General features: G+C 39.6%; 1 pseudogene; it reads right to left on the bottom strand.

The window, feature by feature from the left end:
- Positions 1 to 10,567: 10,567 nt before the first annotated feature.
- Positions 10,568 to 11,147, bottom strand: LOC123640562 (annotated as a pseudogene).
- Between the last annotated feature and the right edge of the window lie 14,834 nt (positions 11,148 to 25,981).

The following is a 25,981-nucleotide window of genomic DNA, read 5'->3' as shown; positions in this document are numbered from 1 at the left end:
CTTCAAACTTTTTGATCTGTTAGACTGCAAATATTTAGAGTGCTGGTGGAAATGAATTCTTGAGGTTTATACTTCGGGAGGTGAATAAGTTTAGGCTGGTCACAACTCTTAGATTTAGAATTGATGGATTACGAGGCACAGCCTTGCAAAAGAAGCCAGCCGTCTGTTCTTGAGTGATAAGCTGGTCAAGATGTAGGAATTCTCTGCGTTTCCATTGGGGCTACTGCAGAACTGCCCCCGAGCACTTCTGCGGTGCCCTGTAGCTCAAGAAATGAATCTAGCGACTGAGGAATGTCATCAGAAATATATCCCACGGAGGGAGAGGGGAACTGGCATAGTTGTGAACCTGGCCAGATATTTTGTATCATCCTTGTGCAGCATTTCCACGTGTTCAATCTTCCTGTCATTATTTAGAAGGAAGAGCTAAAGCAATCACTCCTATTCATTTCATTTTGACAGTGCAAAAGCTTTAAAACATGTCTCCCTAGTGGCAAAATATGCTTGATAAACAAAGAGAACTCTCCTTTAAAAAGCAGTTTTTTAGTGCACAAACAGCTGTGTTCCATTTTTGGCATAGAAAGGGAAAAACTAAAATGACTAATCTCACTAAGTATTACAATAAAAGTGATGACGAAACCTTAAGTATATACTTCACATCTTTAGTAGCCCTGTAATTACAACTCAGTTAAACACACACACACATACATACCCCAACTTCTAGAGCACAGTTAATTACCATGTGCCTTCATCATTGCCTTCTTCCCCACACTTCTGCACTGACCCCCCAATATCAGTCATTTATCTGCCCTGGAAAGGTAAATGTGTTTTTGCATAAAACATCTTTATTTAATGCCATTTCTATGATCCCAGAAGATATTCTGGAGGAATAATTAATAGTAATTGATCAGAATTGGGGCTTGACCACCTCAGTAAATATTATGCTGCCATTTATACTTCATTAAAGCATTAAGCTGCATTTATTTTTGTCTTTTCCTGCAAAATGAACAAGTTTTGTAGGTAGTATATCAATGAAACAGAAACAATGAAAATCATCTCCAAGACATTGTTTTAGAAAAGCTTCATTTTAAAAGATGTTTAGGATTACCAAGGGATAAATTAAGGAGAATTAAAAAAAATCAAGTTGATCTCTCCATTACTTAATAGATTTGGGAATTGTTCCTCAAAAGGTCATCAGTGCTATAAGTAAGTTTGCAATCATAACTGCCTTTCCTGACATGTTTTCATTTTCACATTTCTTTTCAAAAGCCTGGAGTGTGCAGGGAAGGGGGAGGGAGTTGTACACATCTGATCTCCTTTGGGACCCACCAGTGGGGCAACAGGTGTTGTAACCAGTGTCTTTGGTGGCCTCCATAATTCTCAGTCCCATCGCAGGCATCCATGTTGGTTTATAGCATTGGGATGTTGGCCATTCCCAGGACAGCCTCTGGTGCCCTATAACCACACTCTTGCAGGTAGCAGCAACGTGGCTTCATCCTGCCCATCAGAGTATACAAAAGACAACATCCTGGGGATGGATAGGAGCACAGACTTGGAGTCATACCAACCAGACTTAGATGCTGGGTCTGCTACTTAGAAAGTGTGTCATGTTGGGCTATGTGACCTAACTTCTCTGAGTCTCAGCTTTCTTACATGTACAACAGGTATAATAATAGTACATCACAGGGCTGCTCTGAGAAGAAATGAGAAATATGTGAAGCTCTTAGCACACTGTGTGGCACAAAGAAAGTGTTCAGAAAGTGATAGCTATGTTTATTATTTAGACAAACTAACAGGAGAATCACACTATAATGTAGCATGTCTGGAAAAATTTTTAGACAGAGCAATCTATTTGGGGGAAACTATGCTTTAGTCAAGATTCTTTTGGTTGCAAAGAAACAAAACATTGTTTGAACTAGCTTCAGTCAGAAGGGGACTGAATGAAAGTTTATAGAAGAAACTCACAGGACAAAGATGACAGGTAGAGCCAGGCTCACAGGCTAGAGCTGGGAGTTAGGAGCCATGATTGGGTTAACTCTATTTCCTTAATGTCCGCATGACCTTCTGTCTCTGCTTCTGTCCCTACTTCTGCTCCTCCTCCTCTGTCTCGACCAAATTCCTCTGCTTACTTGCCTTGCATATGGCTCCAGTGGTTTCCCAGACACTACTTATAGCAACTGGCTTACATGTCTCTTGATACACACTTTGTAGGAGAAAGTTGGATTAGCCCAGCTCATCTCTTTGAGCTGGACCACACAAGTCATAGGCCATTGTCCAGCCAATGGATTGGGTCCTTTTTGGTCATCTGTTCACCCATCATCCAATCAGTCATGACCCATGCAGTTAGGGTCATATGGGAGGTCAGAGCTGCCTCTTTCAGGCCCATGGGCAGAGCAGATTTTCTAGAAAAGAGTAGGGATATCTAGCTTGGCCCCGAAAGACTTGACAATCCTACAGCTAGAAGCTTTGTGAATTCAGTCTTAACAATAAGGGCTCAAACACAGAGAAGTAGGAAAGTCCTAAAAACTGGCAGCCTCTCACCCCCTCCCTAAATGCAGCTGGTGTCAAGGTGGTTGCTCAGCAAAGAAGCATGTCTCCATCTGTGCCTTTCAGGGCAGCAGGTCCAAATGGGAAGGACCATGCAAGAATTTTCCATGCCGAGGAAAGAACAAGCAAAAAGACTGGGACGGGAATGGGAGGAGGCTAGGGCTAGGAGGTAGTTCAGGTGGGCAAGGTGAATCAGTGTTGCTGAGGAACCATGACTCCTCAGAGAGGTCAGAGGAAAGCAGGTCGGGGAGGTCCTTCGGGCTCAGCGAAAGGGCTGACCTAGTAGAGAGAAGACTTTCTACATTTCTCTGGCCTGGTGCCCCAGGGGCCTGGTTTTTCTCTCTTCTGGCAAAGGAGGTGGCCGTTTGCCTGACAGAGTTGCTTACCACAGGCTGCTGGTGTGCCTCGTCCTCCCTGGGGACATCGAGTTCTCTAGAAAACCGGACCGAGACAATGCGTTGGCAAGGAGGAGGATTCCCCAGGTTTGCAACTCCTGAGACAAACGCATTCTTCACATTCTCCCCAAGGAGGATGGTCTGCAGTCAGTCGCTACAGTTAAAATGTGAGAGAAGGAAGTCTGATGCTGTGGAGATATCTGGAATGGGGCCTTAGCCTTTGAAGTAACTGAAAGAGCACCTTAAGTCCTCACTCCCAATTTTGCCAAAAGTCTCTACATTTTTACTTTGGTCAGGGGAGGTAGTAGCTTGATTACAGCAAAGTCTCCCAGTCTCATTTAGTTGTAATTGCCTTGTAGCAAATAATGTGACCATTGGGTCAAATGGATGGGAAGGGAGCTGTTCTTCTTCCCTGGGCAGTAACCTAATGGTCTTATAATCTGAAATAGCAATTCAGATTATAAACCTTGTGCCCCTGGGGTGATGGTCAGGAACATGGTGAGGGGAAGTCTAGGGAAAGGAATTGCCAGCAGGTTGAAGCAATGATAATTAAAGTAACAACAATAACAGGTACCATTTATTTAGCACTAACTAGAAGGCACTCTGGATACATTTATTTCTCCACAAATCCTGCAAAGTAGCTTTGAAATATGCATGGTACACATGAGAGCTCAGGGAGATTAAATAATTTGCCCAAATCCAGACAGTGGCCAAACTGGAGTCTGACCCCAAGTCTGTCTGATGCCAACGTCCATGGAAGTTCTACTACCATTTGCTAATTCTCCAGATCCTCACCCTACAAATAGTAAAGAGAGTACAAACAATAAAAAGAGGAAAGGAGTTTCTCTTAGAGGTCTGGATGGAGAGAAAGAAAGACGATGAGACACCAAGTCAGCCAGAATAGGAAGACAAAGGTGCAGGATGAGCAGCCATAGTCAGGGATTGGACACAGCATAGACTCACTGAATGAAAAGTTCAGGTTTTCTGGGTTGTCTGGGTAGAGGGAATTTAGGACCCCTCTGCTAGGGAAGAAAAGAAAGCTTAGTTGGAGGGTGCCAAGAAAAGGAGGAAAAGAATCCATTTACTTTTTCTGGGATTGCCTGATTTCAAAACAGTTGGAAATGAGCATTCTATAGAGTCCAAGAAGAAAAATGAGCAAGAAGAAAAATATCCTTGGGCATTTTGGCCAAAACTAAGAAGCAGTGTACTTGTGTTTACCAACATTCAAGTAACTAGAAGTATTCTGAATGGGACTGAATTTCAAAAAGCTCTGAGTAGGCACACAGGTGCAATGCCACATGCAGCAGCTGACAGGCCAACCCCCTACCCTGGGCCCCTCCCCCTGCTCTATCCCTCCCTGGAGCAGCAATGCTAACAGCTGATCTATCGAAACAGGCAAATGTAACGTTACATGCCAGGGACTAATCTGTGTATGGACTTCTGAAAAGTGAGCTCTTCTCTTTTGGACACTTAACCTTTTCATTGGAAAAATTATATTGTATTGAGAAATATTTCTAGAGACATCTCTGTGATCTGCTGACTAAGTAGGAAAAGCCCAAAATTTCCCTGCCTATCTTTACGAGAGTTTCCCCTCAATAAAGTTCTCCCCATTAGGAAGACATTAAGTGAGGAGAACTTAAGGCCTGAAATTTTCATCATAAAGAGTAATGTCTTATTTCAAAGAATGTCAGCAAAATCCTAAACACTTTGGATTATTTTTAATGACAAGACAGCGTCTACCTATGATCACAACCCCTCCAACTATGTGAATTGTTATGCAATGTGCCACTTTCCTTTGTGACTCCAGGGATGAGCTTATTGAGACATGGAGCAGTGTCAGATGACGAGCCATCATTTCCTGTGCTGTATTCTAGAAAACCTATTCCCAAGAGAAATTCTTTGAAGACAGGGTATGATAGTTAAATAAATTTGGGGACTGTTACATAGAAAAAGATCATCTCTTGGAGGTTCTTTTCTGCTGAGTCTAGACCAGGTCTCAGAATTCTTTCAACATCACACTCTAGTAAGCTTTACTAGTTGACTGGTTTTGGTAAAGAAATGAAACCTGCCCGAGCTACTTGGGAGGCAAGGTGGGAGGATCACTTGAGCCTAGGAGTTCAAGGCTGCAGTGAGCTATGATCATGCCACTTCAGCCTGGGTAACAAAGTAAGACCCTGTTGAAACCTATTTTCCATTCTTTTTGTACTCTTGTCTGGTAGGTTTAGAAGGACTTAAAACTGGGATGAGGCCAAGACTAGGGGCTTCTCAGTGGCTTAGGACACCAATGGAGCTCTGAAAGACAGTAACCAGCCCTTTTGTCTGAAGGCAGGAAGTTTTGAGTGAAAGAGTATGTTATTTGCCAGTGAATTTGCAATAGCAGAAGTTTGGTTTTGCTAATGGGTTAGTTAACAAAGTACCCTTGGGTGTCCATGGGCACAGAGATAGCTGGGCTTCTTAGCAAAAATAGTTGACCAGGAGACAGGCAGATGACCCAGGGAATGGTATTGGTACAGAACGCAATGTATGAATATAACTTTGCTCCAAGAATAGTGAGAGATACTGCCACACCAACATACTAAAGAAGAAAAATCACTTGATCATATCAATAGATGCAGAAAGAACATTTGACAAAAGCCAACACCCATCCATGATAAAAGCTCCCATAAAACTAGGAATAGGGGGAACTTCTTCAAGCTGATAAAGAATATCTGCAAGACACCCTACAGCTAATTTAATACTTAATGCTGAGAAACTCGAAGCTTTCCCAGTAAGACCAGGAACGTGGCAAAGATGTTCCTTCTCACCACTACTTTTCATCATCACATTGGAAGTCCTAGCTAATGCAGTAAGAGAAGAAAAGAAAAGATGTACTGACTGGGAAGGAAGAAATAAAACTGTCTTTGTTTACAGATGACATGATCATCTATGCAGGAAATCTGAAAGAATCAACAAAAATCTCTTGGAACTGATGAGCGGTTATAGCAAAGGTTCAGGATACAAGGTTAATATAAAAAATTAAATTGCTTTCCAATATACTAGCAACGAACAAGTGGAATTTGAAATTAAAGGCACAATACCATTTACATTGGCACCCAAGAAAATGAAATACTTAAGTATAACAAAATATGTACAAGAGCTATATGAGGAAAACTACAAAACTCTGAAAGAAATCACAGAATTCAGTAAGTGGAAAGATGGTCCATGTTCATATAGAAAGCCCCAAAATAGACCCACGTAACGTCAACTGATCTTTGACAAAAGAACACAGGCAATAAAGTGGAGCAAAGGTAGTCTTTTCAACAAATGGTGCTAGAACAACGGTCACTTACATGGAAAAAAAAAACAAACCCAAGAATTTAGACACAGACCTTACACCCTTCACAAAATGCACTCAAAATGGATCACACACCTAAATATAAAATGAAAAGCTGTAAAATTCCTGGAAGATAACATAGGAGACACTCTACCTGACCTTGGGTTTGGCAATGATTTTTTTTTAGATTCCATACCAAAGGCATGATCCATAAATAAAAGAATTGATAAGCTGGACTTCAATAAAATTAAAAACATCTGCTCTGTGAAAGGCACTGTCAAGAAAATGAGAAGACAAGTCACAGAATGGGAGATAATATTTGAAAAGACATATCTGATATACAAAGAACTCTTAAAATTCAACAGTAAGAAAACAGACACCTCAGCTAAAAAATGGACCAAAGAACTTAACAGGCACCTCACCAAAGATGGTACACAGATGGCAAATATGCATGTGAAAAGATGTTGCACGTCATATGTCATCAGGGAAATGCATATTAAAACAACAGTGGATACCACCATATACTTATTTAAATGGCCAAAATCCAGAACACTGACAACACCAGATGCTGGCAAGGATGTGAAGCAATAGGCAGTCTCATCCATTGCTGGTGGGAATGCAAAATGGCATAGCCACTTTGGAAGACAGTTTGGCAGTTTCTTAGAAAGCTAAACATATTCTTACCATACAATCTAGCAATTACTGTTCTTGGTATTTGCCCAAAGAAGTTGAAAATTTATGTCCACAAAAACCTACACACAGATGTTTATAAAGGTTTATTCATAACTGCCAAAACTTGGAAGCAACCAAGATATCCTTCAGTAGGTAGATGGATAAATAAAATGTGGTACATCCAGACAATGGAATATTATCGAGCACAAAAATGAAATGAGCTATCAAACCACAAAAAGACATGAAAGAATCTTAGAAGCATGTCACTAAGTGAAAGCAATCAATCTGAAAAGGCTACATACTGTGTGACTCTAACTATCTGGTGTTCTGTAAAAGGCAAAACTATGGAGACAGTAACAGGATCAGTGGTTTCCAGGGCTTAGAGGGGAAGGTGGGATGAATAGGCAGAACACAGAGGATTTTTAGAGCAATGAAACTGCTCTGTGTCATGCTATAATAGTGAACATATGTTATTATACATTTTTCAAAACCCATAGAATGTATAATACCAAGAGTAAACCCTAATATAAACTATGGATTTTGTGTGATGATGTGTCAATGTAGGTTCATTGACTGTAACAAATGCACCACTCTGGTAGGGGATGTTGATAGTGGGGGAGGCTGTGAGAGAGAGAGAGAGAGAAAGAGAGAGAGAGAAAGAAGGGAGTATATGGGAAATCTCTGCACCATCTGCTCAATTTTGTTGTGAACCTAAAACTGCTCTAAAAAGTATTCTATTTTTAAAAAACTATATATCTAAAAATATAATTATTCATCTCTCAGACACATTTTTTACCCTGTATTCTCTTATTTCTTTTTTCTGGCATTCCTACTAGTCAGATATTGAACTTCTTAGCTTAAACTTCTAATCTTGTTTCCTTTTCTGTCCATTTCCCATTTGTTTTGACTCTTTGTTATATTTTCTGGGAAATATCTTCATTATGTCCCAAACTTCCTTTTGATTTTTTTTTTTTTTGCTGTAATATTTTAAAATTTCCATGATTTTTTTTTTTATTCTCTGATTTTTTCCTTCCTTCATGTCTTGTGCCCCTTACCCTGGATTGTGTTCTTTATTTCATGGTTGCAGTATCTTCTCTTATGTATATGTTGATGTTTATGACAGTTTTATTTTTATGCTTCATCCTCCTTCCTGAAATGTGTGGGATTCTGTTAATTCTAGTTTTTAATTTCTACTTGTTTTTCATGTTGCAAGCCTTCTTCCTATGCTTGGAGTTTTTATCTCTCTGTTCATATTTAAGAGTGAGGTACCATAAAACTGGTTGGGAACTAAGTACAGGGCATCATTGTAGAATGATGGGGCAGAGAGTTAGCTTTTCTGTTATTAATAGTTAACCCATAAATATTATTAACAATGGCTTTTTTTAAGCATCTGGGTTTGTTTAGTTTTGTTTCTCCATAGAAGGATTCTCCGATTTGTTGCATTGCAGATATCAGCTTAGCTGCCATGTTTTGGGGGCATGGGAGTGATGGTGGGAGTCTCATCTTTTAATTTACAGACTTTTATTTATTTTATTTTTTTATTTCAGAATTTTACACAGGTAATATGTTTTGGTTACATAATTTGCTTTTGTACAGTTTGAGTTGAAGTTATAAGTGTGCCTTCAGTTAGTGTGAATTGTACCTGTTAGGTGTGAATTTACCCATCCTTTTCTCCTCCTTCCCACCTACTTGATTTCCATTGAATTTTACTTCCATATGTACACGTTAAGTGTTGATCGATTAGTTCCAATTTAGTATTGAGTACATATGGTGTTTGTTTTTCCATTCTTGTGATAATTCACTAAGAAGAATGGCCTTCACTTCCATCCAGGTTGTTACAAAACATACTAGATCACCATTTTTTTTTTTTATGGATGAGTTGTGCTTCATGGTGTACATGTACTACATTTTATTAATCCATTCATGTATTTTGATTAGCACTTGCACTGATTCCGTATCTTTGTGATTGTGGATTGTGCTGCTATAAACATATGAGTGCAAGTGTTGTTTTTTTTTTTTTTAAATAAAATGCCTTTTTTTCCTTTGGGTAAATACCTACTAGCGGGATTGATGGATGAAATGGTAGGTCTGCTTTTAGTTCTTGGAGGTATCTCCATATTACTTTGTTGTTTTTTTTTTTTCTTTCTTCCTCCTCCCTCATCCATATTACTTTCCATAGAGGTATGAGTTTGCGGTCCCATCAATAGTATATAAGTGTACCTCTGTCTCCACATCCTTGCAAGCATCTGTTGTTTTGGGACTTTTTGATAAAAGCCATTCTCACTGGAGTTAGGTGATATCTTATTGTGGTTTTGATTTGCATTTCCTTGATGATTAGAGATGTTGAATATTTTTTCATGTGTTCGTTGGCTATTAGTCTATCTTTCGAAAAGTTTCTGTTCATGTCCTTTGCCCACTTGTTAAAGGGGCTGTTTGATTTTTTTCTTGCTGATTTGCTTGAGTTCTTTGTAGATTTTGGCTATCAGGTGTTCATCAGATGTATAGTATGCAAATATTGTCTCCCATTCTATAGGCTGTTTGCTCTATGATTGTGTCCTTGGCTGTGCAGAAGCTTTTTAATTTGATCAGGTCCCACTTATTTATTTTTGTTGTTGCTGTGATTGCCTTTGGGGTCTTCTTCCTAAATTCTTTGCCTAGGCCAATGTCTATAAAGCATTTTATTTAAGTTAACCTCCTATGTTTAATCTCTTAAATAACCTTTGGCTTCTCTCTTGACCTCTACTAGGCTGGGCAACTCCATGTCTAGGAGGTTGTCTGGTTTATTTTCTCCAGAGAATGAGCCATCTATATTTTTTGGGATGAGAAGGAATAGTCCCTTAGCTATGCATGGTGGAGCCTGGGTGTCTACTCCTACTATATATTTGAAACCCATGTACTTGTGCTTCATGTCTCACCTCTACTTTATGTGTAACCGTTTGGAGAGGATTCTAGAGTGAATTTGCTTGTATCTTGATAAAATCCTCAGTTGCAGGTACTTAGTTTCAGCTTTTTTTGTTCTACTAAGGGAGTTACCATCCCTTCATCTAATTTTCATGTTGAAAAAAAATGATGTTGCCTGCTCTTCAACTCTCTTTGTAATTTTTCTCTTCTTAATGGGAGGCAAAGAACATGAACACGTGATTTCAATCTACCATGTTTAACCAAGATAATATGATTTTGAATATATATAGGTTTTTGATTATAATAATCTTTTATGTGAAAATGTAATTATGCAATAGTTATCAGGAAAGTTAAATCCAATAATTAGTATTTAGGCTAGGGAATAGTTTTCAAATTTTCAGCAGATACCAACAAAATCCTATACAATTTACACAGTTGTTCAAGCAAACACAAGAAAACGCTGGTTCAGTTTCTATGAACAATCAATAGGATAAGGACAAAATGCCCTTCTATTATATTTCAAATAAATCAGGTTTTGAATGGTAGCTTTTCAACATAATAAAATAAAGACACACATACAAAAATAAAGAAAATATCTCTTCCCATTCTAAAGCACTTCTGTTTAGTCCATATATGCTTTGAATAATCTTGTAATAAGTTTCCCGCTGCAACTGGCAATGTTCAAAGTAAATCTATGGTGGTTTAGTGTTCTAAGAAGTCAATAGTAGCATCAGTAGGAGTATTAATAGTACTTCCAGAATCTATAAAATCCCGGTGCTACTGCCAGACAAACAAACACGGAGGCTGCAAGATAATGAATCGTCTCAAGTTTGTTAGACTCCATCAGTGTTTTTAAGGAAGCAATTTCAGTATCAATTTTATTCCTGGTCTCTGAAATAACACTGGGTATCATTTTTCATAAATTCTGTGGTTGCTTCCGTAAGTTGCTCTTCTTGATCTGTAAACATATCTGTTACTTTACTCCTTTTTAGGTTGATGTCCAATTTATTATCTGCTCTGATTCTACTGGTTTCTGGTTTCATGTATTAATTGCTGCTTAACCTGGTCTAATTCAATTTTGATTTTCTCATTCTCTGCTCACAGATTTGAAAATTCTCTTTTCTCTAGGATGGCCATGTCTTTCTTGATGGAGTCCAAATGAGCCATTAACTGTTGTACTGATATTTCCTGTTGAGCTTGAATGACCCTCTCCTTATAGATAGTATCCAGGGTGACATTTGATAAAGTGGTTAATGCTGATACAATTGTTTCTGCTTGTATTTTGTCAAATCCATGAGTTTCCAAGTCTCACACTAATGCATGTCTATGAAAAGTTTATTTCCTTTGTTCTAAAGGAGTTATGTCCACTGGCCTCCCATCATATCCTTCCTTGGCTATAATGGTGAAGAAATCTCTCCACAGGACTGGTGAGAAATGCCCGTGGGGGGTTGAAACCCAGAAGCCCCCGCTGCTTTTAGAGTTCAAGAGCCACCAAGCCCAGTGACTCCTCCTGTCCTCAGAGTTTTCCTGTTAGTGAGCAAATACATACAGTTTTTAATGTCAAGAGAAAATGCCCAGTATGTGAAGAAATTAGAAGACAAAACTGTGAAAGGAAACATACTGAGGTTTATGCCTAGGTTGTGAAATTATTCATGATAATTTTCTATTTTCTTTAAAAGATATTTTCTGCATTTGCCAAATTTTCTGCAATAAACATACAGTATTTTCATAATAAAAGAACCTAAAAATACATTTAAAAATCCATACTAGTGCTTATATTAGCTCAATAAGGGCAACTTTAATTGCAGTGAAAATTAGTGACCTGGAGGAAAAAAAAGTGTTCATTTTCTTCATGCCAAATGTTAAAGCTTTAATAATAAATTAAATTTAAGTAGCAGGAAAACAAGCTATAATCTTTCTAGTAAACAGTGATGAATTTTCTTTTTCACATTAATATGAGTTCAATTTCTATAGACAATGGTTAGTAATGTGTATTTTAAGATCATATAAATGGTAGGTATTAATGGTCTCACATAAGAATATACTCCATACAATATGTTTACTTTAATATTAGAATATGCTTTTTGATACCTGCTTATAATCTAAATCAGAATATTCCCAAATGGGCTCTAAGGAATACCAGCTCCAACTGAATCTCTGGAAAGAAATAGGTTTACAAATTGCTACATAGGATTTTGCTTTCTTGGAGAAGTAATTCACATTAGGGAACTGAATCCTTTGAATAAACTCCAGTAGAGAAACTTGGTTAATTTTGTTGGTTTAACTTTGTTTGAATTAGAGTTTTGAAACTTATTTTGACTCTGGAAGCTTCTTCCTCCACACAAAACTCCTCCATGTGATCTTCTCCATTATCATTATCATTGTTATTAATGTTATTGTTACTTAAATTTAAATGTCAGTGTTTGATTTCTTTCCAGCAGTAATGATGTCCTGTAGGCAGAGAGTTAAACCATTCAATTTGATGGCTGGGTAAAGCAAAAGTAACTATGCTGGATATAGCTCCATTCTTTTAGGTAGGAAATAGGGAAATATTTTACAGTTGTTGTGTTGGGGGTGGAATACTTTTCTTATTTTGTTTTGTTTTGCATTGTTTTGGAATAAAGCTCAGAAGGTCATTGGTTGCCAGCTGCTGTCCAGTGGCCGTGGCATTTTGTAAAGCCTGAAGCATCTTGTGGAAGCATACTTGCTAAAATATACCTGTACGGGCTGGTTATTGTCAAATAGTACTGCTGGAGCCCTGAGAGATGAAGGTTTATTGTCTAATTTTCAAGCAAACACAATTTTCATGAAAATAATCACTCACGGATTTTTCTTTAGCACATTTGCTTTTTATGCCTGGACTTCTTTTATGAAAGGAAATGGGAAAAATCATTTGAGAATCTAAAATATATCAAACTTTATCTGTTGATATTCTTAAACTGTACTATCTGAGCATATAAATGGTAGACTTTACAATAAAATAAATTGCTTAGAAATAACTGGGTCCTCTAAAACAATTTTTCAAAGCTTCACACTGTAAGTTATTCCTTCCACAGTGGGAGGCCACCGAGCTTATTGGAAAGATTGAGAGTTGAGATGTGGGTTCTAGTCCCACTGAACAGATCTGAGATATTATTATTAGTACTATTAATAGCAACCTTTATTGAGGGCTTAGCATATGCAAGTTTTTGTGCTACAGGCTCTATATGCATGCATTCTTTTAATTTTTACACCTCATCAGAGGATTGGACTAGATGACCCCTCGTCTTATTTTCCAGCCTTAAATGATCTCAGTGATATGTCTCTATTGCCAGAACTTTATTCCACTTTGGGGTGGGGGGAAGTCAGGAAGTGAAGTTAATCTTATCCTCACTAAAAGGAGTGGACAGGTAAGCTCTTGGGAGCCTGAGGTGGAACTCAGAATCATATTCTATTTCAAACCAATATATAATCTAGTATAGCATATATTATAATCCAATGTCTTAAGTGGGTTTTTCTGGTGGCCCAAGCATCTGAGGACTATCAGTCTGTTTCAGTTGGGCAGGGGAGAGGTGGCCTGTATTGATTTGCCCATCATTGTGGGGTCCCGGGTTTGACAGTGTCCCATCAGCTCTAATAGTCAAGTGGCACCAGGTATGTCCTCACCCATCATCTCATTTGTTTTCTAGTTCTCAATATGGCATCATATTTTTATGTGTCTGGAAGACAACAAGTTACAGAACATTACTTTTTTACCATCTGTGTGCGGGGCTGTGCCACCGTGCAGTGGACCCAGCAAGGGAAGGTAAAATCATGTGACTTATCCTCAGTTCTGACTCAGCAGACTGAACGCTTTCACTGCCTGATGGCCAGGTGATTTCTACTTTGCTTCTCTGCTTTGGCAGAGTGCCATCGATCCAACCATCCAACGGGCCATTCTGATATGAGCATGGCTGGGCAGGCAGAACCCTATTTATCTGTTTCAAACACAAGTTATTCCACCCTTATGTGTAAGGAAATTGAGGCATGTATATCACTTCTATGTGGACCATCTCCTCCTCTGATGCACAGGCACATTAGATCTCACCCTCTACCTTTTTTTTTTTTTTTTTTTTTGAGACAGAGTCTCACTCTGTTGCCCAGGCTAGAGTGCCATAGCGTCAGCCTAGCTCACAGCAACCTCAAACTCCTGGGCTCAAGCAATCCTCCTGCCTCAGCCTCCTGTCCATCTACCCTTTACCTAAAAAGGTCTCTCACAAAAAACTCAGAGAGAGCTTTCAGAATTCCTAGGACTGAACAAGATGCTTATTGAACTCTGTTACTTTTCTAGGTCATCTTTTTTGCTGTTTCCCCTTTGACTTATCTGCTGAGAGACCATTGGGAAAGAGTTCTCTACCCAGTTCCTGCTAGGGTTTCAACGATTCTATTCCCCTTTCCCCATCAGAAAATAACTATGTTAAACCAAATAAGAAAGATACAATTAACTAGTGTTTAAATCAGATCTGCTGAGTTTAAATCTTTTAGTAGGTAAAGTCTTCCTCATCTTTTAAATGTGAAGCCTTATTAGAAATACTCACAGATTTATTTTTTCAAGCAGTTTCAATACTTTGACAGCTCCGGGAGAATGGCTGGACCATTTAGTTTGAAGCAGACTGATTTCCTGGGGCCCAGAGCATATAGCCAAGGGTTTATAGAGATTCTGGTACCTCTAACAATCACGAAAGGGCAGCTCCTGCACCAAATGCCATAGTGCAAGCACAGGGACTGTGAAAGAGCCTCTCTCTAGGCTAAAGAAACCTCATAATCAGAGATTTATTATTTTGGCTCAAGATTTTGTCACCTAGTAAGTTACAAAAACCCCGTGTGAGGGTCAGCCTTGTGAATTTATCAAGACCTTTCCTGGGAGCAGCTTTGGAAATCGATGGTTAGGACAAAACTGGACAACAGCTGGGTTTGGAGAGAGGGGATCCGCAGGGGCAGGAAGTTAAGGGCGGAAAGAGGGAAGTCTGAGAAAAGGCAGCTGGCAATGGGGGATGGGTGGGGGAAGGCCAGAGACAACTTTTGCCTGTTTCAGTCATTTCTTTATTGAACGAATATTTGAATAATAGTAGGCAATTAGGAATCTACTTTGTGTGAAGCACTTCAAGGGCTGGGGAAGAAATAACTGTGGCCTCCGGGCGCTCAGAGTGTGGGAGGAGAGGTAGCCTTGCCAGTGTGCAGTGCCAGCACTGCACCGGAAGTGTCACAGACAGGGCAGGCAGAGAGAATGGGGGATCCCAGAGAGGACGCCTGTGCGGGGGTGCGACAGAGAGATGTTTCGGACATGGTGATGTCTGAATTTGGTTTTAAAAGACCAATAGAAATGTTTATCCAGAGGGCTGTAGAGAGGAGCGGCCACTATAGGCCGAGGGGTACCCTGGGCAAAGGGCACAAACAGAAGGAAGAGTTTGCATAGGGGGTCTAGACATAGGACGACATTCCAGGAGACTGAAACTCAGGCCGAAACACGGTGGCAAACCATCATCAATATGGAGTTAGGACTTGATTCTCTAAGTGGTGGGGAGGTTCTAACCGAGCAAGGGGCCTGACCATATTTGCATTGGTGAGAGATGGCTCTGCCTACCCTGAAGGGGATGGACTGGCAGGAGGAGGTGCATAGAGGGTGACCACAACAAGAGCAGTGCACAGTTTTGATCATCTCATGTGCTTCTGGCACGTCCTGCTGCCCCAGGGTACCCTGCCAAGGGGACTGTGTAAAAGCTGTGTCTCTAAAGCTTGCAAGTGTGTGCAAACCTCAAACATGTTTGCTTGTATCTGAGTTTCAGATGTTTGTTTTTTAAACTATAACTCAAAGCCTCACAAAGTCAGGAAGACCTATTAGCATAAGGGAATGCAATTATCTAAATCTTGGATGAGTTATATAGGTTTATGCACAAGTGTTATTATTTGTATATTCATATTGAACATTTTCAGGTTATCATTAACCCATCTGGATAGTCTATCACAAGAACTAACTACGATGAGATTTTGTTAAACTCAACAAACAGTAAATGCTATCCTAATACTGAGACCTCATTTTAGTGTTTTTAAAGGACACTTTCAGATGTGCCAAATGAAAGGTTTTAACTTTACTAAAAACTTGGTCTTGATATGAAGCACACTTTGTAGATTCAGTTTCACAAAATGATTTTATGTCCAAACTCAAAAGACACAATGATCTGAGGTCCCATTGTCCTCAAAAAGAAGAAAAAACCTGCTAAATTCAGGAGGTCTTTGTGTCATTTCTTGCTGTCACTTGGAATGTTTCTGTGGCTTAGACTCAGTGAACTATGAACCCCTGGACCAGCACCCCTGCGGCAGTCACACAAGGTCAAGGGTAAGAGGCAGATAACGAGAAAATAAATCTTTAAAAGGGAGTAACCTTGTAAAAATGAAGAGAGAGAGACAAGCAAATCCTCTTACTTTGATTGCGAGATAAAGTCAGAACAGGTGCTAGGACTTAGGTCAAAATTATTAATAGAATGGAAATTCTAATGAGAATAGCAGAGTGACGTCGGGCGCTGAGAACTGAGACGTGGTTATGGAGGTCTATGCGATCTCAGATGGTATCTTCTACACAGGGTCTTTCCCGATTCCCTAGCTGTGCTTTCCTTTCCTACTTCGTTTATATCACACTTTAGGCAATGATTTACTCTGCTTTGTGTAGTTGGTTTAGCCTGACTACTCCACTGAATCTTACTTATCCCCTCTCTTGTGCAAGGCAGGGCTAAGTCAGTGCTACATGATGAGTCCCTTGAGGACAGGGGTGGTGTGTTACTCATATTGGTTTCTGACAGTCCAGGGTGTTCTGGGTAGTAGGTGCTCGGGACGGAATGTCTGCAGAGGAGTTGGCTTGTGATAGGTTTTTTGTCCTGCTCTGCACTTATAGCATGGGACCGGAGGCAAGGAGTTTAACTCCTCTAAGTCTCAGATTTCTCACTGAGTTTCTTCCATTAAATAAAATTATGTATTTTTTAAACCCCAGAACCTAGCACATAGTATGATGACTACTGTCCACTATTTAATAATTGCCCACTACTATTAAAATTGTCCATAGCTTTAAGACTACAAAAAACTGCAAAAATTGTATTCCATTTTATCATACCTATAAGTGGGTTGCCTTATTTTTACAAAATGGGACCAAAATACAGAATTAATGACACACTAGATAGATATGGCATGTGCTCAAGAGAATAAAAAGTCATGATATACTAGCTGAAGAAATGCTGAAAGAAGGAAATGATTTTTTTAGATAACTTGACAAGTTCACTGGAACCATGTAGGGTCCCAACTTAGATTGCTATTAATAGTAAGGAAAACAATACTGCCTATTTGTATTTTTCAAAGCATTTTAACATTTCACAAAAACCTCATTATTTGATGGCTGACAAGATCTGAATTCTCTAGGGAATATCTATAACGTAGTTGACACACAGGCAATTTTCTTGGAGTCCTTGGCGGCTAGACACAAGGGCATTCTCATTTTGAGCCTTAGTTTCCCTGGGCAACTGTAGGTAGAATCTACTTTTCTTCTATCAGCTCCAAGCTTTCCTCAGAGAGTAAGAACCACGAGTGATTAAGAATGTGGGCTCTAAGATGATTTGGGGGTCCCCCTGGGACTTTAACAGGCCCTGGACTGAAAGCTCACATTCAGTTTTTAATTTGGATTTCATACAACCTTGCGAAGTAGTTAGGTATTATTTTCCTGAATCTTTCCAAAAGGGGAAACTGAGGTTTCAGTGATGTGAAGCAATTTTTGTAAGCCTACATAGCTCATATGTGGAAAGGCTGGGATTTGAACCCAGGTGGGTGTCACTCCAAAAGCTAGCTCATAACCACTATGCAACACCCCCTCCCCTAATACCTAATACCAATCGCCAGCTGGATAATACTTGGCAAGCCATTAAATCTCCCAGAGCTTTGGGCTTCTCATTTGTAAAACTGCAATGATATTTATCTTAAAGGCTTATTGTGAGAATAAATCTAGATGACACTTATACATGAGTGTTTCTGTCTACTGATAGGCAGCTATTGAAGTTCGAGTGGGAGTTTTGAAGGGAGGGATCTTGGGTAGTCAGACTCTGCTCACACTTTCCTATGACGCCAATATCACAAAACAGCAGGGACTGTGTACTGAGAGAGTAAATATGCATCTGATGCCTAGCTCAGTGTGCAGCACAGAGTGGGTGCTCAGTAAACATTTGTTGAATGAATTGATTCACCATTTATGTTAATCGCTTGTAATGCAGCAAGGTACACAGTCTCTCACCTCAAGAAACTCAGTAATAAACAGAAGGAGACAAGCAGAAAATAATATAGTACATGAATGAGGAGTTGGAAAGACTTCTTGGGAAAGAACTCTGGAAGCTGAGTCTTAGAGGATAAGTGAGAGTTAGTGCTGTAAAGAAAGCAAAGAGCAGGTTCAATGGTGTGGGGACATGAGGGCTGTTCTAAGCAGAACGGAGTGTGCTGGAAGCAATGAATGCAAGGTGTGGGAACGTTGAGATGTGTTCCCAAGGCCTTGAATGCGGTGCTGAAGAATTGGGATTGCATCTAAAAAGTACGGCAAGGAGTCCCTGAAAGACCTTACTTAGGGGAGTGTCAGGAGCACATCTCTAGGTTGGAAGGTTCACACTGTTGGGAACTGTGCAGAATGGTTGGAATAGAAAGAGGCTGGATATATAAATAGACTTAGAAGTTTACAATGATAGTTCAGAGAGGGAAATATATGGGCCTGAGCTATTACAGCAGGGAGAAGGAAGAGGAAATGGATTTCAGCTGTATTTAGGAGTTAGCATTCATTGGACTTAAGATCAAGTTGGCTACAGGGAAAAATAGGAGGGATGATGTCTAAGGCACCTGCCTATTTTGAGCAACTAGATATATGGTGGTTGCATTAATAATATTAGCTACCATTTATTATGTACCTGGCATACTGCTAATTGATTTGCATGCATTATTCCATTTCACCCTCATATCAATCTGCAAAATGGTTATTAGCTTCATTTTATGGATGAGGAAGGTGAAGCTCAGAGCAATTAGGAGACTTTCCCAGTATCACATATGGAATAAGTGGTGGAGTTGGGATTTGAACCTGGGTGTCTGACTCCCAAGCCCATGCGATCAATCACTGCGGGACGCACGGGTACTTCCTGTGCTGAGGGACCAGAGGAAGAGAACGTTGGGAGAGAGAAGGGAGGAGTTGGTGATCACAGGGTGTTAGTGTGTTCTCATGTGAATCCAGCTATTCTGGGTTTTGCTTCCTTGGAAATGCATGGGAGCAATAGTGCCCTTATCTGGGGGTGTTGGTGGGGCGGAGGTGGGAGAGAGAGCCAAGAAGATGTCCCCTGCAAGCATCCTGCTGATGTCATGGTGCTTTTCTCCTTCCTCCTCTAGAGTAGCTGTTGATAAAGGAAAGATCAAGGAGCAGAATTCTTCAGGTCCGTGTTTCCAGCTTTAATAGGAATGCCAACAGAGAAGGGACCCAGTGTCTGCGGCCACAGACAAGGAAGCACAGGGTTCCAGGGGGTCGACAGGCAGCTTACATCTTATGGTGAAGCATAAGTTTCCTGTAAATGCTGAACTCACAGCGAGTAATCACACTCCCACACAGCCAATAAATAAATATCAGTAGAACAGATGCAAATGAAATACGAGTGACGAGCAGCTGGTCAGTTCTTCTGGCAGTTGGTACTTGAGCCAACCCCATAATGGGCGTGGACCCGCGGGTAAAGCACGCATGATTTCAGAGACTCCAAGTGGGTCTTTCCTCAGAATTGAGCTTTCTTACTTTTTTTTTGGAAACCTGTAATTCTACAATTACAAATTCATCCCTCCCTTCTCAAAACGCAGCTCTTTATTACAAAGAAGGGCCCGCTTAAAGCCTCATCATTCATTTCTCCCTGAAGGGTCCTGTCTTGCGAACACAGTTTGAGGAAAGGGCAGGGAAGGAATGGAACGCCTGCCAGCAGGGAGACAGGGAAGCCCGAAGGGCAGGAAAATACAAACTAACTAATTAGGGTTAACCATTATGCCATTTTAATGCAAGTCAGTACAGGGTGCTCAGTAAATTATGGGCAAATAGAAGTTTAATTTATGAATTTGTTTATCATCCTTTGCCGAAATAGACCAGCCAGAAATGGGAAAAAAACACCGAGAACTGTGACCTCTCCGTGTCCTTCTGCATTTGACATCCAGCACAGTCACCCCTTTGGGCAAATTTGGGCAATTTACAGATCTACCATTGAGACTTCAACATCTCTGAAGGAACACTAGTGTCTAATGAACCTATTATTATCACACTTCTGCTAACTCACCTATTCGCACGTGCTCATGTGAGGAGGGGGAATGGGAGAGTGGCAAGAACGAATAGGCCTTGCCCAACAAGATGAACCAGTCGCTGTTTAATCTACTTGGAAGTAAAAATAACTGGGGAGCAGAAAATCCCATTATGCGTATTGTAATTACCCTGTCTGGGCCATGAAGTTTCACTAATGTGTGCTATGTCCATTGGGCTACTGAATTCCCTGTCTCTTGCCCTCAGGCACTCCCAGAAGTCTCATTCTCTTCCCTTGAAAAATGCCTAAGGTTTGTGCTTCAAGAATTATTAGGGTTCTCTCACCTTGTTGCTTCACTAACCTCCTCCCTCACCCACAGGCAAGTCACCCCTCTCTTTCCAATCCCAGGAACTGGGCAAAGAGTCTGAATCTTTTGTTGTTATTTCCAGGAACTGGGACAAAGGTAATGAGCTACATTATCAACATCAGGCCAGATCTGTCCCTTGTCCCTCTCCCTCAGTCCTTATTTTAATTGGGGAAAGTGTTTTTCATTTAAAAAAAAGAATCACCAAAAAAAAAATCAATATTGCTGTTCAAAGATTACAGAAAAATTAGTAAAACTCCTTTTCTTGATAGTTATTTTTCTTTGAATTAGGCAGTGGTAATTAAGGCTGTAAGAACCACCATGACAGGGGTACCAGAGGTTAAGCGACCTTCCTCTGCCCTTGTTTATGTTTTTCTCATCTGATGAGTTTCCACTTCTTTAAAGGCCTGCAGAAATGGCTGGCGATTTTCAATCATCAAATCAAAGCCCTTTGTTGGAATTGTTTCTTTGGTGTGACACAAGATATGCTGCCAGTAATTTGATCAGTTCAGTCATTTCCATAATTAGAACGAGAGCACGGCTTCTGGATGTATGTGCTTATTCCAAGGTCTGAAGTCACACAAAAGGGAATGCACAAAGCCCTTACATTGTGTGGTCCTAAAATAGCAGCTGTTTTTCAAACATGTACGTATGTATGCATGTATTTGTAGATTTACCTCTAGCAGTTTGTCCACCGTCCCAGCTAGATGTATTTACAGCTCTGCTCTATGTTTGGCTTATCTGTTGATGACTAATCAGAAGCAAGTCTGAGCATTTCACTTTAGTGTATTATTTCTCTGTTTAATGGGTGTGGCATGGGTACCCACTCACATGAGACTAATTCAACACCTTCCTGGGTTCCTCAAGAGCAGAGGAAAAGTAATGCTGAAATGCTCTGTCTTTTCTCTTCATATCATTTACACGCCTGTACAGCTTTGTGCATATGGTCACCGTGGAGTAATGGGGTAAAAGCCTCATGGGATCCCAGAGATTGTAGGGGCCCTACTCTCATTTTAAAGAAGAGGAGTCACACGCAGTGGTTGCAATCCTCTGAGACTATTCTTGGGGCGGTTTAAGTAACTATACTCCAAAGCTTAGGGAGGACTAAGAGCTCACACCACATCCAAATGTCTTTCTCACTTCACTGTCTTCTCGTGGTCTCCCTGCCCTCTCAACCATCCCCCACACAGTGGTTAAAGTTCCTCATCCCCTGTCTTCATGTTACTCCTTATTTTCTAGCTTGTAAAATTCAGACATCTCAGCAATAGCCTTGTTTTACATGGATCCCTATGGTATCAGGGGGACATGTTCCAAGACCCCCAGTGGATGCCTGAGATGGCAGATGGTGCTGAACCCTATATGTACTATGTTTTTTCCCTGTACACACATACTATATGGCATGGGTACGCTGGACAAAGGGATGATTCACGTCTGTGGGATGGAATGGGATGAGGCAAGATTTTATCACGCTGCTCTGAATGGCACACAATTTAAAACTTACGAATCATTTATATCTGGAATTTTCCATTTAATATTTTCAAACTGCTGTTGACTAGAGGTAACTGAAACCGAAGATAAGGGGGTGACTACTGAACATACCTTTGAACCTGCTGAATTAACAGTCGTGTCACTTCTCTGGTGACTTCTTTCTCCTCTTGGCCAACAGGAGACCCTCTTGTCCTCTGAAGCAGTCAAGTAAACTCCCCTCATCCGGGTAGTCTTTCCTGATGGATCTCACCTGGCTCTACATACCTTTCTCATAATCATTTAAAGATTTGATAAGTATCAATGTAATTTTGCAACAATATAAAAAGAACTTTTTCAGATTCTTCTGTAATCCTACCACTCCAACACCACTTCTTAAACTTCTATAAGTTTACTTTCAAGTTTTACTTACCTGCACATAAACTTCTACATAGTTGTGATGTATATAACCTGTATGATTTTTTCACCTAACATTATTTTGTAACTATTTTTCCATGTCACTGTACTGCCTTCGTTTTTTGTAATGGTAGCACAGTACTCCATGGGCAGTGAGTGATGGTAGAGAAAGAGAGTAGTCAACCTATGTATAACCTGGAGCAAAGCACATAAGCCTTTGGAGCCTCAGTTTGTTTGTCTGTGAAATTGGTACAAAATGTATGTAAAGCACATGTTACAGTACCTGACATTTGACAAACACTGGCTGTGATTTATTACTCATTTTGAGCCATATGCATTTGCTTTTATGATTTGTTGCCTTGAAAATTTTTGTGACTGACTAGCAGTTCCCAGACAATTGTTAAGCTCTGGGAGAGTAAAGATGGGAACTTGGTTATTTTGTATCACTTCCTAGGTCTTCTGTTAAAAGGCAGTGGTGTGCCTCAATAGACTTTCAATCATACAGTGCAGTTGTTGACTGCATTTTATTCTAAATAATTTTGCTCTCCAGATTGAAACCTGGTCACTAGGTTTCTAGGCTCTAAGATCCTTAAGCTTAGTTATACATTGCCAAAATAGAAGAAACAGCTTTGGCAAGATCCCTTTAATTCCTACATCATTCCTATCTCTTGTCAGCTGAGAAAGCCAAGTTCAATCAGTCCTTCATGTTGCTGCCACCTCAGTATCTTAACTCTAAAAAAAAAAAAATTACATATATATATATACTCCATCTTGGACAAACAGCCTTAGTGGGAAAAGAATGTGTCCACTGCCTGGTGTATCTTGCTCAGAGCATTTTAAGTTATTTTTGGTGGGATGGGATGAAGGGCATGGAACGTGGTCTCAATGTCACCCATAGTCCGGTTGCTCCTGTGACCTGTCTGGAGGCACTTATTTTTAACGTGGTAGTGGGGTAGAGAAACAGAGTGCTGGCCCCTCCTTTAATCCTCTTCATTTACATGTAGCTTTCTGACAGCCAGTCACCATTGTTTGGCTTGACCTCCCCCCTTCCTGAGAAAGGCACACCTGCTTAAAGCTAGCATTTTCATGACAAGCATTTAGGAGGTTTAAGTTGGAGTTCTACGTTAAGGAATGACTGTGTACTCATATTCTAGTACATTCGTTTTCCTAAAGCATTAACATGTCATTTTAAAACTAAGCATTTTTTTCTCATCTACAAAATGAGGAATAATCATTGCACTCCACGTGTTTCATGGACCCAACAGATAATATCTGCCGAGAAGAAAAGTGCTTTTAAAACTTCTAGCTGTTACTTTTGTCATGTTCTCAATTTTCTGTCTAGCAGTAAAACTTGTTCTCCCACACATCTTGATGGCAGTTGTCCCAAAGATTCCTATGGTGTGTTATAAGCAGTATCAAGCTTATCAATGTTTAGTAATGTTTGTAGTAATTCTTTATTTCAATAGGGGCTTCTGATATTTTTAGTTCAAAAAATAGTCTCTGTGCTAAATCTTGAATCAGATGAGGAAGCTGATTTCTGATGATTGCGTAATCTTCATCTTAAAAAGAAACTTTCCACCATTAAAAAAACCCAAAAGGCGTTTTCCACGCTAACTTGCCTGAACACATTCTCCTGTGCTTTGTTCCTTTTTCCTCCCTCTCTTGAAATCTGGCATGATCGAAGCCTGGGAAGCAGCATGATTGGAGGTGACAAGGGTGTAGTCACCAACACACTTTCTGTAGATGTATTTCTAGCCTCAAAATGATGTAGAGATAGAATGTGGCCAGTTTAGGTCTGGTTTTTCCACCTTGCTATATTACAGTCTAAACTTTAGTCTAATGGCACCATTTCACACCGTGCTGTATTTCAACACATTCATTTCCTTCAGGGTGGGACTTCTGTCAAACCTATGTACGACTTACTCTGCAATAATAATGGGAACAGACATTTTGCGAATGCATGGGGAACTGAGCCTCTCATTTTTGAAAAGTTATTATGAAATCATCTTTTTTAAAAATCCTAGTAGGCTACATTTCTGATTGAAAAGAATTGAATGTTTTGTTTTGCTTTGTTTTGAATATGATTCCTACCAGGAGTTATCAAATGGAATGTATTCTTTGGCTACAAAAAGGATAATATCATTAGAAGAACATGTAAGGGGGTAGAGATATGTTTTGAATATGTTGTCTAAATTATTGAACAAAAAAACCCCATAATTTTGACATGTTTCAGCAGAGCAACTGTAGGAATGACAGGCAGCACGACATGGAGCATAAATGTATAGACTGGGTTTGAATCCTGGCTCTACTTACTGGCTGTGGGTAATCCTTCTGTGCCTCAATTTCCTCATCTATAGAATGAGGTTGATGATAACACTACTACTACATACCTCAAAGGGTTATTGTGATGATTAAATAAGTTAATTTTTATAAAGTTCTTAGAATAGTACTTTGGCATATAGTAAATGTGATTCATCAGCTGCTACTATCACTACAGATGTAGGATCTCTTATTTAATTGACAAAAATTGTATACATTTATGGTGCACAATACAATATTTTGGGATAGGTATACATTGTGTAATGGGTAAATTGAGTTAGTTAACATGTATATGTGTTACCTCATATATTTACCATTTTTTTTTTGTGGTGGGAACACAAAATCTACTCTTCGAGTATACAATACGTTATTGTTAACTATAGTCACCATGTTGTACAGTAGATCTTTCAAACTTATTTCTCCTCTCTAACTGAAATTTTGTATCCTTTGACCAATATCTCCCTAATCCTACCCTCATCCCTCCCTCTTCCCCCTGGGAACCAGCATTCCACTCTTTGCTTCTGTGAGTTTGGCTCTTTTAGATTCCATACATAAGTGAGATCATGTGGCTTTTGTCTTTCTTTGCCTGGCTTATTTCACTTAACATCATGCTCGTCAGCTTAGATGTAGGATCTTTATATTACAATGACTGAAAGATGGTTTTTCTGTAAAAATGTCCCATATCCTTCTAGGAAAAGTCCTTTACATCTTTCCATCTTCTGATTTTAAATTTATACAAATATTTCCTCTGTTTCACTAAATGGAGACTCAGTTCCATCTGGAAGTCTCAATTCTAATCATTATCTATGAGCCTTAACTGACAAATAATATGCTATGCTGGGAAAGTAGTTTTCAAGAATCACTCAGTGATTAAAATGAACTGATATACAAATTAGGGAACAAACAGGAACACTCAATAGTGAAAATACAGTATTTTCTGGATCATGATAATTATGTGTTGTAATTCTGTATTTATCAGTTTATAATTCTCTCTTTTGTGATTATTTGATCATTCCTTGCCTCTGTTGTTAGACTTTAAACTCCATGAGGATGCGGACTGTGTTTTTGACATTATTAAGTTCCAGCACCCAGTATCTGATACATAGTAGGCATTCAAGTGGTTGTCAAATGAATGAATGAAGAAATGCATGGCCTGAAATAAAAAATTCTTTGAAAGGCATTATGTTTGTACAATAGCCTTTTAAGAAGTTCACATATAGTTAATAGGGTAATTCATACTCTTGATGTTACTATTTAGAAGGTAGAAGTCTGGCAGAGAAACTGAGGTACAGAGAGG

Source organism: Lemur catta, chromosome 6 (assembly GCF_020740605.2).
Source record: "Lemur catta isolate mLemCat1 chromosome 6, mLemCat1.pri, whole genome shotgun sequence".
Taxonomy (NCBI): Eukaryota; Metazoa; Chordata; class Mammalia; order Primates; family Lemuridae; genus Lemur; species Lemur catta.
This window is presented reverse-complemented; position numbering and strand designations above follow the sequence as displayed.